The following is a 10,919-nucleotide window of genomic DNA, read 5'->3' on the forward strand; positions in this document are numbered from 1 at the left end:
GCCCTGGTGCGAGGGGTTGGGTGGAGCTGAGCACGGTGTGCCTCTGCTGTGCATTCCAAGCCTCATCTACTTTCAAATTATGCCATGTCGTGAGTTGACCCTGGCTGGATGGCAGCTGCCCACCAAAGCTGCTCTATCGCTCCCCTCTGCAGCTGGAGAGGGGAGAGAACGTACGACAAAAGGCTCACGGACTGAGGTAAGGGCAGGGAGATCACTCAGCAGCCAACATTAAGGCCAAAGCAGACTCAACTAAAGAAGTCAGTCTAATTTACTACCAATCAAATCAGAGCAGGATAACGGAGAAATAAAACCAAATCTTAAAATCACCTTCCCCCCACCCATCCCTCCTTCCCAGGCTTCACTTCACTCCCCAGTTCTCTACCTCCTCTGCCTTACCAAGACTCAGGGGGACAGGGAATGGGGACTGTGGTCAGTTCACCACATGTTGTCTCTGTTGATCCTTCTTCCTCAGGGGGAACACTCCTCACATTCTTTTCCTGCTCCACCGTGGGGTCCCATTCATCAGAGACAGGCCCCCCTTCCCATGGGCTGCAGTTCTTCATGAAGTGCTCCAGTGTGGGCCCCTTCTACAACGCGCAATCCTTCAGGAACAGACTGTTCCAGCGTGGGTTCCTTTCCATGGGGTGCAATCCTTCAGGAACAGACTGCTCCAGCGTGGGTTCCTTTCCATGGAGTGCAATCGTTCAGGAACAGACTGCTCCAGCGTGGGTCTGTTCCATGGGGTGCAATCCTTCAGAACAGACTGCTCCAGCGTGGGTTCCTTTCCATGGGGTGCAATCGTTCAGGAACAGACTGCTCCAGCGTGGGTTCCTTTCCATGGGGTGCAATCCTTCAGGAACAGACTGCTCCAGCGTGGGTTCCTTTCCATGGGGTGCAATCCTTCAGGAACAGACTGCTCCAGCGTGGGTCTGTTCCATGGGGTGCAATCCTTCAGGAACAGACTGCTCCAGCGTGGGTCCTCCACAGGGTCACAAGTCCTGCAGCAGATCAGCTCCAGCTGGGCTCCTCTCTCCACAGGGGCACAGGTCCTGCCAGGAGCCTGCTCCAGCACAGGCTTCCCAGCAGTCACTGTCTCCTTTAGGCATCCCCCTGCCCTGGCATGGGGTCCTCCCCGGGCTGCAGGTGCGTATCTGCTCCACCATGGACCTTCATGGGCTGCAGAGAAACCTCTGCTCCAGCACCTGGTGTACCTTCCCCTCCTTCTGCACTGACCTTGCTATCTGCAGAGCTGTTTTGCTCATATATTCTCAATCCTTTCTCTGGCTGCATCCGCTCTTGTGCAGTAACTTTTTCCCCTTCTGAAATATGTTATCCCAGAGGTGTTACCACTCTCGCTGGGGGGCTCAGCCTGGGCCAGCGGTGGGTCCTTCTTGGATCCGGCTGGCATTGGCTCTACCGGACATGAGACAGCTTCTGGCAGCTTCTTACAGAAACCGCCCCTGTGGCTCCCCCACTGCCCAAACCTTGACATGCAAAACAAACATAGCCCAGCATTCTGAAAACAACATTTTTCCTTCAGAAAGAAGAAAAAAGAGATTAAATTCTGCATATGAGTATTGAGATTAAATACTGCATATAAAATTAAACAGACATTAAAGACTGCATATAGAATCATATTTTATAATTCTATATAACCTGACTAGCACTTACTAAATACAGTGCTCCCTCAGGTTCACCTGTATCACTAATTCATTCAAGAAGGGGTACAGGAATAGGAAGCAGGGAGGAATACTGCAGATGTATGTAACCTCAGGCAGGTACAACCCAGCATACCACTGGCCTTGGCCACCCGGGCACAACCTGGCTCATGTTCATCTGGCTGTTGACCAACACCCGGAGGTCCTTTTCCACCGAACAGATTTCCAGCCACTCTTTCCCAAGCCTGCAGCATCGCATGGGGTTGTCATGACCAAAGTGCATGACTTGGCACTTTGCCTTGTTGAACCTCACACAATTTGCCACAGCCCATTGATCCAGCCTGTCCAGACCCCTCCTTCCTATCCTACAGCAGATCAACATTCCCACCCAAGCTGGCGCTGTCCACAGATCACTGAGGCAGTCGTGGTCCCCAGGAAGACATTCTGTTATCACAGCTGATGCAAAAATGAACTGAACAGCAGCATCAAAGAATTCTACCTTGCAGTTCCTCCCTCATCCTTCGAATTTCTTGAATTCCTCCTTCCAACAATGCCCTGCTGTCTCTTACATGTAGCAAAGGTGCAGGTATTTTTGTTTAACTCTGGCTCTCTAGTGCTCTTCCCCCATCCATAGGCACAGAGGAATCATCAGGAATGAGATCCACAACTTCATGCCAACCTTGTTGGCTTTATTTATAAAGGATCGATGAAAGTCCTTTACAGAAACAAAATACTGCAGGATCAGAAGCTAGCAGCTCCACGGACCCTTCTGTAGAGCTTCTGCTTCCAGCTACCTTCTAGATTCAATAGCGTCTTGGCCTGCAAGTTTTCCAAACGTTTCTCATAGTGGCAGAGCCACAGCAGTCACACTCCTCTTTTTCCTCTCCAAGTGTAAAAAATCCCCTTCCCACACTTGTGCAACTTTTTGCTCTTCTCCAACTTCTTGTGCATGCCACATATTCCCATTTCTGCTGAGTACAAAAAAAAAAAAAGGTTATGTTCCCCATTCTTCTGCAAAAGATCTTAAAATCACGATGAGAAACTTAAATCTACTTTATTGTCGACATCAGATCCAAAGCTTTTATCCTTCTCTTTGCCTTCCAGCATGGCTTGCAAAACCAGCAACACAGAAAATGAAATGAATGGCGATCACTTGCAGGTACAATGTCCTGAAAGAGTTGCATCTGCAGGCCACAAGCTAAGGGGCTGCTAAGGCCCCTCAGTGAGACCAAAAGCACTGATCTGGTCCACTATCACAGGGAGGGAAGAGTCATCTCTCATAGCTACAAATACCAATTTCAAGTCATTTTGTGAACCTCGGTTCAACCACAACATGTGGAAGGGCAACCAGCACTACTCTCAGTTTAGCTCCTCAGGGGAGAAGTACTACTTCTCCAGAAACATTCCCCATCCTTGGATGGCGTGCCATATAAAAGGGAAGAGTTGTTGACGAACCACAAAGATAACCTGGACAACAGCCCTGGCAAGCACCAAAGGAAATGCAAGTCTGATGTGGTTTAATGCAAAAGTACCCACTGCTCCCATTTCCTGGGTCTGTCTAAGAGAAGCATCGCATCAAGAAAAGCCGTGACCTTCATTTCAATCCATTAAGCATCTTTACCTGTCCTCAGCAATGAACCATCTCAGGGCGGTAACATAAAGCTTAGCAGCACTGAACTTTACAAGGTACAACTAAAACTGCTTCCCCAGGACAACCGCCTGGGATTTCTTTTGAGCCAAAATAATTCCTTCCTCTTTCCTTCTGTGCTCACAAGTGCACCCTAAGTGCCAGAGACAGGTTGTCACCATTGTTTTCTCTATTTCACTCTCACCTAAATAATTCTTGTACCTCTCCAGGAGCAACATATTACATAATGCAGCATTTAATAAGAGTAACATGGTGCTCTACAGACACCGTGATGCTCTGCCGTGTGTTAACCTTCTTTTTAGTATTTGTTTTATGTCAGATATTAAATGGAATCAAGGTTCTGAAAATCCTCATCATCTACTTCTCTGCCATGTGAAATCCAGTTTGACTCAGGTTAATGACAAAAATGGTGGTTTATCAAATTCTTTTTTACCCTGGCTAAGAAAGGAGGATTCCAGTTGTTCATGAAATGCTGCGACTCTCACTGGAAACCACAAGCTTTTTAAGAGAGGCCAAAGAACGACTGGCATTGCTAAGAGAGTGTGCTTCACCCTCCCTGGCCACTCTCCGCATTCTAGCTGGAACATCATCACCGTTCAGGTAGTGATTAATCACACTGTCCTCTGTAACTGCTTACAGCCCTCAGCTATTCAAGTCTGCCAAGTTTCTTCACTGTTTCTTCACTGTTTCCACACCATTCCGTAAAGCCTGTATCATTACATAAAAATTGCAGGTTTGATAGCCGTTTCCCGTTCTCCCAGCACAGGCTCTCCTTGGAGATCTATGTTAACTGCATGTGCTTGTTGCAGTACAGACTGTATCCTTTGTTTTTTTGCACAGGAATAAACAATGCTCTGACCTGCGCTGTAAGAAACAGCTATCCAGCTGGTGGCCACAGTCTTCCATCAGCAAGAAGCTGACCAACCTCATGTGCTAACTGGGACCACCACAAGGAGCACATCTGTCAGCTCCTCCCTTACAAAGCTTGATGATTTCATGCAGAGGCAGCTAGGCTCTCCACAGTCCATGACACGTGTGTAGAGGCACCAAACTGCCATATTATACAGCAGGAGGAGAGGAAACTGAGCTGTTGAAGGTGCGAGGTCTCAGCCAGGGTGCTGTATCATCACAGCTCAGGTCCAGCTAAGGAGAACATAGGGCAATGAACATACATTTAGAAGGCAAGTATTTCTTCCCTTTTATGTGTGTTAGTCACCACACCTCACAAGGTGTCTCCTTCCTAATTACCCTTGCATCTTGATAGCTTTTAGAGATTGTATGCTTACTAGACATCTACTAATTCCATCATTATCGGCAGTAACTCCATCTGTAAGGCACATTCTGCAGAAGTGGTTACACACCACTAGAAGCATGCATCTATGAAACACATCTTCCAGGATTTTCTTCAGATTATTATGGATCTCAGCAAATAACTGCACTGACGTTCTACGTGAGGTAGTAAAAGCAAACCAAAAAGGAAAGAAATACAGTCCTTTAGAGATCTCTCAATATCGCTTGCGCATTTTTAGAGTTAAAAAGGCCCCAGGACCCAATATAACATAAAGTGTATCTTATGGCCTTTCTGGTTTTCAACTTGAGAAACCACTCTGCATGTTGGTTTCCAGAAGGATGTGCAGATGCTGCTGAAAGGATTCGGAGTAACACTTCTCACCTGAAAAGGTAAGGGAAGAAGTCACAACTCTCCATTTCAGCACTGTATCTCTCTCACTTCTCAACACTGTAACCTGAGTCGACAGCCTCAAACTGCTGGGAAGGGCAACACAGAAGCAAAAAGAGGGATGTGAGGAATGGGAGCTTGGAAGGGAGATATAATTGAGTTATAACTGTATTGCTTTCAGCTCTGTCATGTCCCTGTGCTTTGCCAGCAAGAAATATTATCAAACCCAATGAAAATGGCAATAAAATGCACTTTGTTTCAAGCTGCTGGGGACAACCCATCACACCATACAACAAGCAAGCACAGGAAAAGCCTCCTCCCCTCACAGCAGGAAGATTCTTTAGAATACTTACTGCCAACAGTTTTGCTGGTGCCGTTTCGTCACTTTGCAGCTCTGCTTTCTCCAGGAAAAGCTTCAGCTTTTTGAGCATCAGCTTTTTCCAGGAAAAGAATCTTTCCGCAATAACTCTTTAGTCTCACGCTGCTAATTGCTCGTCTCCTCTCTTGCAATTGTACAAGACCTGAGGGCTAAGTTAGTATTCCATTCCAAACACTCACCACAAGGAGGACTGCGCACTCTTGAGGAAAAGGAATGCAAGTGTTGCTGCACAGGTGCCGGACAGCAGAGGGCATCACGAAGGCGTGTTGCAGTAAAGATGCTAAAAATACAGACCCGCTTTTCTCCCAACTTTTGCATTTTAACTGGCAGGTGGGGGTCTGCTGAAATGTTGCTCTTTGATTCCTGAGCTGGGCATACAGTAAAGGCTACGCTTTATTTTTACTGGTCACTTATACATTCAGAACCCGGGTCTTCAAACTGTGTTTACTGTGGTTTGGTGGCAAAATAACTCATGGACAGATGGTGCCATATAGCCACACTCAGTAAACTACTGTTTCTTAAGAGCAGGTAGCTCGCTTTTGCTTTACCTATGCACTTACCTTATGCCAAACTTAGAACCTTAAGCCAACCACATTTTGATTCCTGGGCCTTTAATAGATCGGTGATGCCTACACACAGAGAAAAGAAGGGCAGTGGTTCAGCAGCTCAGACTTCTGACCAGAGATCTCTGGAGAAGGAAATAAATGGAAGACATGAGCACTGTATACAGGATACGACTTCCTATGATGTTATGCATTTTTACTTCTCTTGGGGATGGCATGGAACTTTGTTGGTCGGATTTCCCTCCCTGCATCACTCCGGTATAGAGCATATTGACTTTTGTATTTAGCATTTACTATGGAGTTGCATTCCCTGAATGGGAAGTTGCTGTTGGCAGTCACTGGGGGAACAATGCAGCTGATTCATGGGCTGAAACTTGTTCTCTAAAAGCTAGCCTGCAAATATTACATGTCATGCACAGGGGGTGTTCTGTGTAGCACACGCTGCTTAGAATTCCCTTACTGTGTCTCTCAAGTGCTGTGTACATGTCACTCATTTAACATCACCTTTTGCAGACTGGTGTCGTCAGCTCACACTGTGGCAAATCTGATGGGAGGCCTTAGGCTAGGCCGTTTGCAAAGCTGTAAACCTGCACACTCACACAGCTAGAGCTAAACACAGGCAAAAACTGCCTTGAATCACCTTCTGCTCATTCATGGGAACTATCCTGTACATCTTCCAGGTGCCGCAAAACTGACAAAATTTTTCACACGGATTCACTTGCCAAGATCCAAACCTGGTTTTCAAGGCCAAGTAAGAAAGATAACAAGCACATATACCTGACCCCCTTCCTGACAAGCACCCCTGAAACTCTCATAGATCTGAACTGAGCAGGGGTGCTGACATGGAAGGAATAGGATCCAGCCAAGTGTGCTTGGCCCAGCTGCCACTGAGCTGAGCAGCAAGGTGACAGTACACTGATATTAGTCACTCAAACCTCAGTGCACTCAGGTTTGGTTCAGGGTGGAAAAACTCCCTCTCCCAGTGTAGCTCTGGGCTGCTGTGGGAAGGGTGAAAGCCAACAAAAGGTGTCTCGCTGATGTCCTTAAGTCCTTTGAAAATGAGGCAAGGGAAGCCCTGAATTCACCCCCAAGCATCCAGATCAGCAAGTGGGAATTTCCATAAAATTTCTGCTACCTTCGTATTTCAAAGAAAGGCTTTGTGTTCAATCTGATTTACTCTGAACCGACTGACACGCTGAATTGTAGGGAAGGTAGAGCAGAGAATATGAAGAGCCTGAGTCTCTTAGAGTCTCTCCATTCTCTTCAGAGAGGTCCAGAAGGGGATATGGATCAGCCCAGGTAAAATCTGCAGTGTGGTTGCTAGGATTAGGGATAAGCTAAACCTATAGCCAGGTTTTTGTTTTCTCCTGGCATGAAAAACACAATAGCATGAGGTTGTGCACAGACCTAATCAAAAATGCCCCTAACTACAAACAAACTCCACACTCTTTGATACAAATTTTGTCATTACAGCAACATCACAAGATTTTAGGAACACTTGACTCCCCTTTGAGAAAAACCTGTATCTTGCAGTGCACAGTTTATGCCAGTTGTAAGACATTCTTTCTTTTTCACTCAGTCATCGGCTAAAGAATCAGTTGTCAGCTACTGGTGCCTGCTTTGGCATCCTCTACCCAGCCAGGGCAAGCCAACAGTACTGGCACTCCCAAGAAACACCACTATCAGCTCTGTGTCCCTTCTGAAGCACACAGAGGCAACACAAGTCAGTCCTAGAGTATGTTACCATTTTAACAAAGCCATTCCGGCCAGCTCTAATACTATGAACATTTACTGTTGCTTGTAATTCTACTGGAGGAGTGGGTGAAGAATAGTCTTACAGAAGAAGGAAGAAGAAACTTCCAAAGCAACAGTCTCTGCTGTTCAACGAGTTGTCCAGGGAGGCTTCTTTGCTACAGAGTAGATGTGCTTCTGTACTCGTAGCTGCACATGGAACAAAGCCAAACCAGTCTAACATAATCCTAAGCCTAGCTTTGTAATAGACAGCTTTCTTTTTCAAAATGTTTTCCAGAAAGGGAGAAAGAATGTCTCCTCTCAGCACTGAGAAACAGACGTCCAGAGAAGAAAAACAACTGCGAGCATGCAGTGGAAACAACAGACCTTCCTAACTCCCCACTCTATCAGAAGTTACTCCTGCGCAACAGCCACCCCCAAACAATACAGAGCCTCTTTTCCATGGACCCCTACCCCCTTCAGAGCCACTGAAGCATCTCCCACTCACCTTCACATATAGTAACAGGTAGTATGCAGATAATAGAGATATCTCTTTACGATACGGTATTACGATATCTCTTGATGATATCTCTTGATGGTATGGCCTGGCACAAGCAATCCAGGAGGTTCCTCAATTGTGTGGAAGACTACTTCTGCAAGTAATAGAGGAGCCGACAAGGAGAGGTGCCATGCTTGACCTCATGCTCACCAACAGGGAAGGGCTTGTTGGAAATGTGACGCTCCAGGGCAGCCTTGGTTGCAGCAAACATGAGATGGTCGAATTCGAGATCCTCAGGACAGTGAGAAGAGCGTGCAGCCATCTCACTGCCCTGGGCTTCAAGAGAGCAGACTTTGGCCTCTCCAGAAACCTGCTTAGTAAGGTTCCATGGGATACAGCCCTAGAGGGCAGGGGGGCCCAAGACTGTTGGTTGTTATTCAAGGATCACCTGCTCCAAGCTCAGGAGTGTTGCATCGCAACTAGAAGGAAGTGCAGCAGGAGGGCCAGGAGACCTCCTTGGATGGATAAGGTGCTGCTCAGGAAAATTCAAAGGAAAAAAGAGGCTTATAGAAGGTGGAAGCAGGGACAGGCGGCCTGGGAAGAATACAGGGATGTTGTCCAGGAAGCTAGGGACCAGGTGAGGAAGGCTAAGGCCCAGTTAGAATTAAACTTGGCTAAGGATGTTAAGGATAACAGGAAGGGATTCTGTAGGTACGTAGTGAATAACAGACAGACTAAGGACAACTCAGGCCCCCTGCGGAAGCTATCAGGAGAACTGGCTACCCAGGATTTGGAGAAGGCTGAGGTTCTCAATGACTTCTTTGCCTCGGTCTTCTCTGGCAAAGGCTCTGACTGCACCACCCAAGTCTTGGAAGGCAGACGCAGGGACTGTGAGAATGAAGACCTTAAGCCCATTGTAGGAGAGGATCTGGTTTGAGATCATCTTAAAAACCTGAACGTGCACAAGTCCACGGAACCTGATGAAATCCATCCGTGGGTCCTGAAGGAGCTGGTGAATGAAGTTGCTAAGCCACTGGCCATCATATTTGAAAAATCATGGCAGTCAGGTGAAGTTCCTGAACAACTGGAAAAAGGGAAATATAACCCCCATTTTCAAGAAGGGGAAAATGGATGAGCCGGGGAATCACAGACCAGTCAGTCCCACCTCTGTGCCTGGCAAAATCTTGGAGCAGATTCTCCTGGAAGGCATGCTAAGGCATATGAAAAACAACAAGGTGCTTGGTGACAGCCAGCATGGCTTCACTAAGGGCAAATCCTGCCTGACCAATTTGGTGGCCTTCTATGATGGGGCTACAGAACTGATGGACAGGGGCAGAGCAGTTGACGTCATTTACCTGGATTTGTGCAAAGCGTTCGACACTGTCCCACATGACATCCTTGTCTCTGAATAGGAGAGACATCAATTTGATGGGTGGACCACTCGGTGGATAAAGAACTGGCTGGATGGCCGCACGCAAAGAGTTGTGGTCAATGGCTTGATGTCCAGCTGGAGACCGGTAACGAGTGGTGTCCCTCAGGGATCGGTGTTGGGACCGGTCTGGTTCAACATCTTTGTCAGTGACATGGACAGTGGGATTGAGTGCGCCCTCAGCAAGTTTGCTGATGACACCAAGCTGTGTGGTTCGGTTGATACGCCGGAGCGAAGGGATGCCATCCAGAGGGACCTCGACACGCTTGTGAGGTGGGCTGATGCCAACCTTATGAAGTTTAACCATGCCAAGTGCAAGGTCCTACACCTACATCTTTGGAGGATGCAGCAGCAGAAAAAGTAAAGAAATACTACAATTGAAAAGATCAAGTTCAAGAACTAGCTAGTGCCAAAGCTATTAAATTTATGGGATTTCACTTAGGGGTAAGTGGAAAATGGCATCAAGACAATTGCAAGCTACTAGTTAAATTAGGACTCTCCACTTCCCAACAGGAAAAAGTCACTTGCTGCTTATCAAGTAGAACACTTCTCACATAAGTAAATATACCGCATACCTTTGTAAACTGAGGTACGGTCGATTGTAAGATCTTGTGTCGTGAAGTGTATGAATTATAAATTATAAACAAACTAACAAAAAGTGGTGTCACTAAGGACACTTGGCTGCCACACCACCAAAGGGCTCTGGCAGTGTATAGGGACACCAATGGACTTGAAATCATGATGTGCCAAAATGACACCAATTACCAGCCTTTACTCAGGTGGATGAGCCACTTTTACTTAACCTGGAAAAGGAAGATGTATCATTTTATACATGGTGGATAAATAGCAACAGTTCAAAGGAACTGGTACTGTTCAAGTTACAATTGACTTCAGGCAGGGTTATTTTATAGCGATTTTGTTTCATCTAGGTTTAGATTTCCTTCAAGAAGGAATTTGGGTTTTAGTCCCAATCCCGCACAGATCTAGTTATGTGTTTGTGTTCGTTACAGAGTTTCGGGGCTAATTGATTACTTTCTCTGAGACTTGTCATTACTATAAAATTAAGGCTGTGCAGACACATGCAGTATTAGGGAAACATTATTTATTGGGAGGAACTTCTTACAACGTTTTCTCCGTAGGAAGTTGCTAGCACTCCACTGTAACCTTGAAGAAGTTATCTTGGTGTTATCTCATCACCTGCAGTCTTATTGTTTTAAGTTTAAAAGGTAGCTAGGAGAATTACAGGTAATTTTCATTGCAGGCCAGAGTGAGTTCTGTGTGCAGAAGCTACTGTAGGTTGTCGGAGCAGATGGAATTTGTTAACCTCTGATAGC

The sequence above is a fragment of the Psittacula echo genome (assembly GCF_963264785.1).
Source record: "Psittacula echo genome assembly, chromosome: 1".
Lineage (NCBI taxonomy): Eukaryota > Metazoa > Chordata > Aves > Psittaciformes > Psittacidae > Psittacula > Psittacula echo.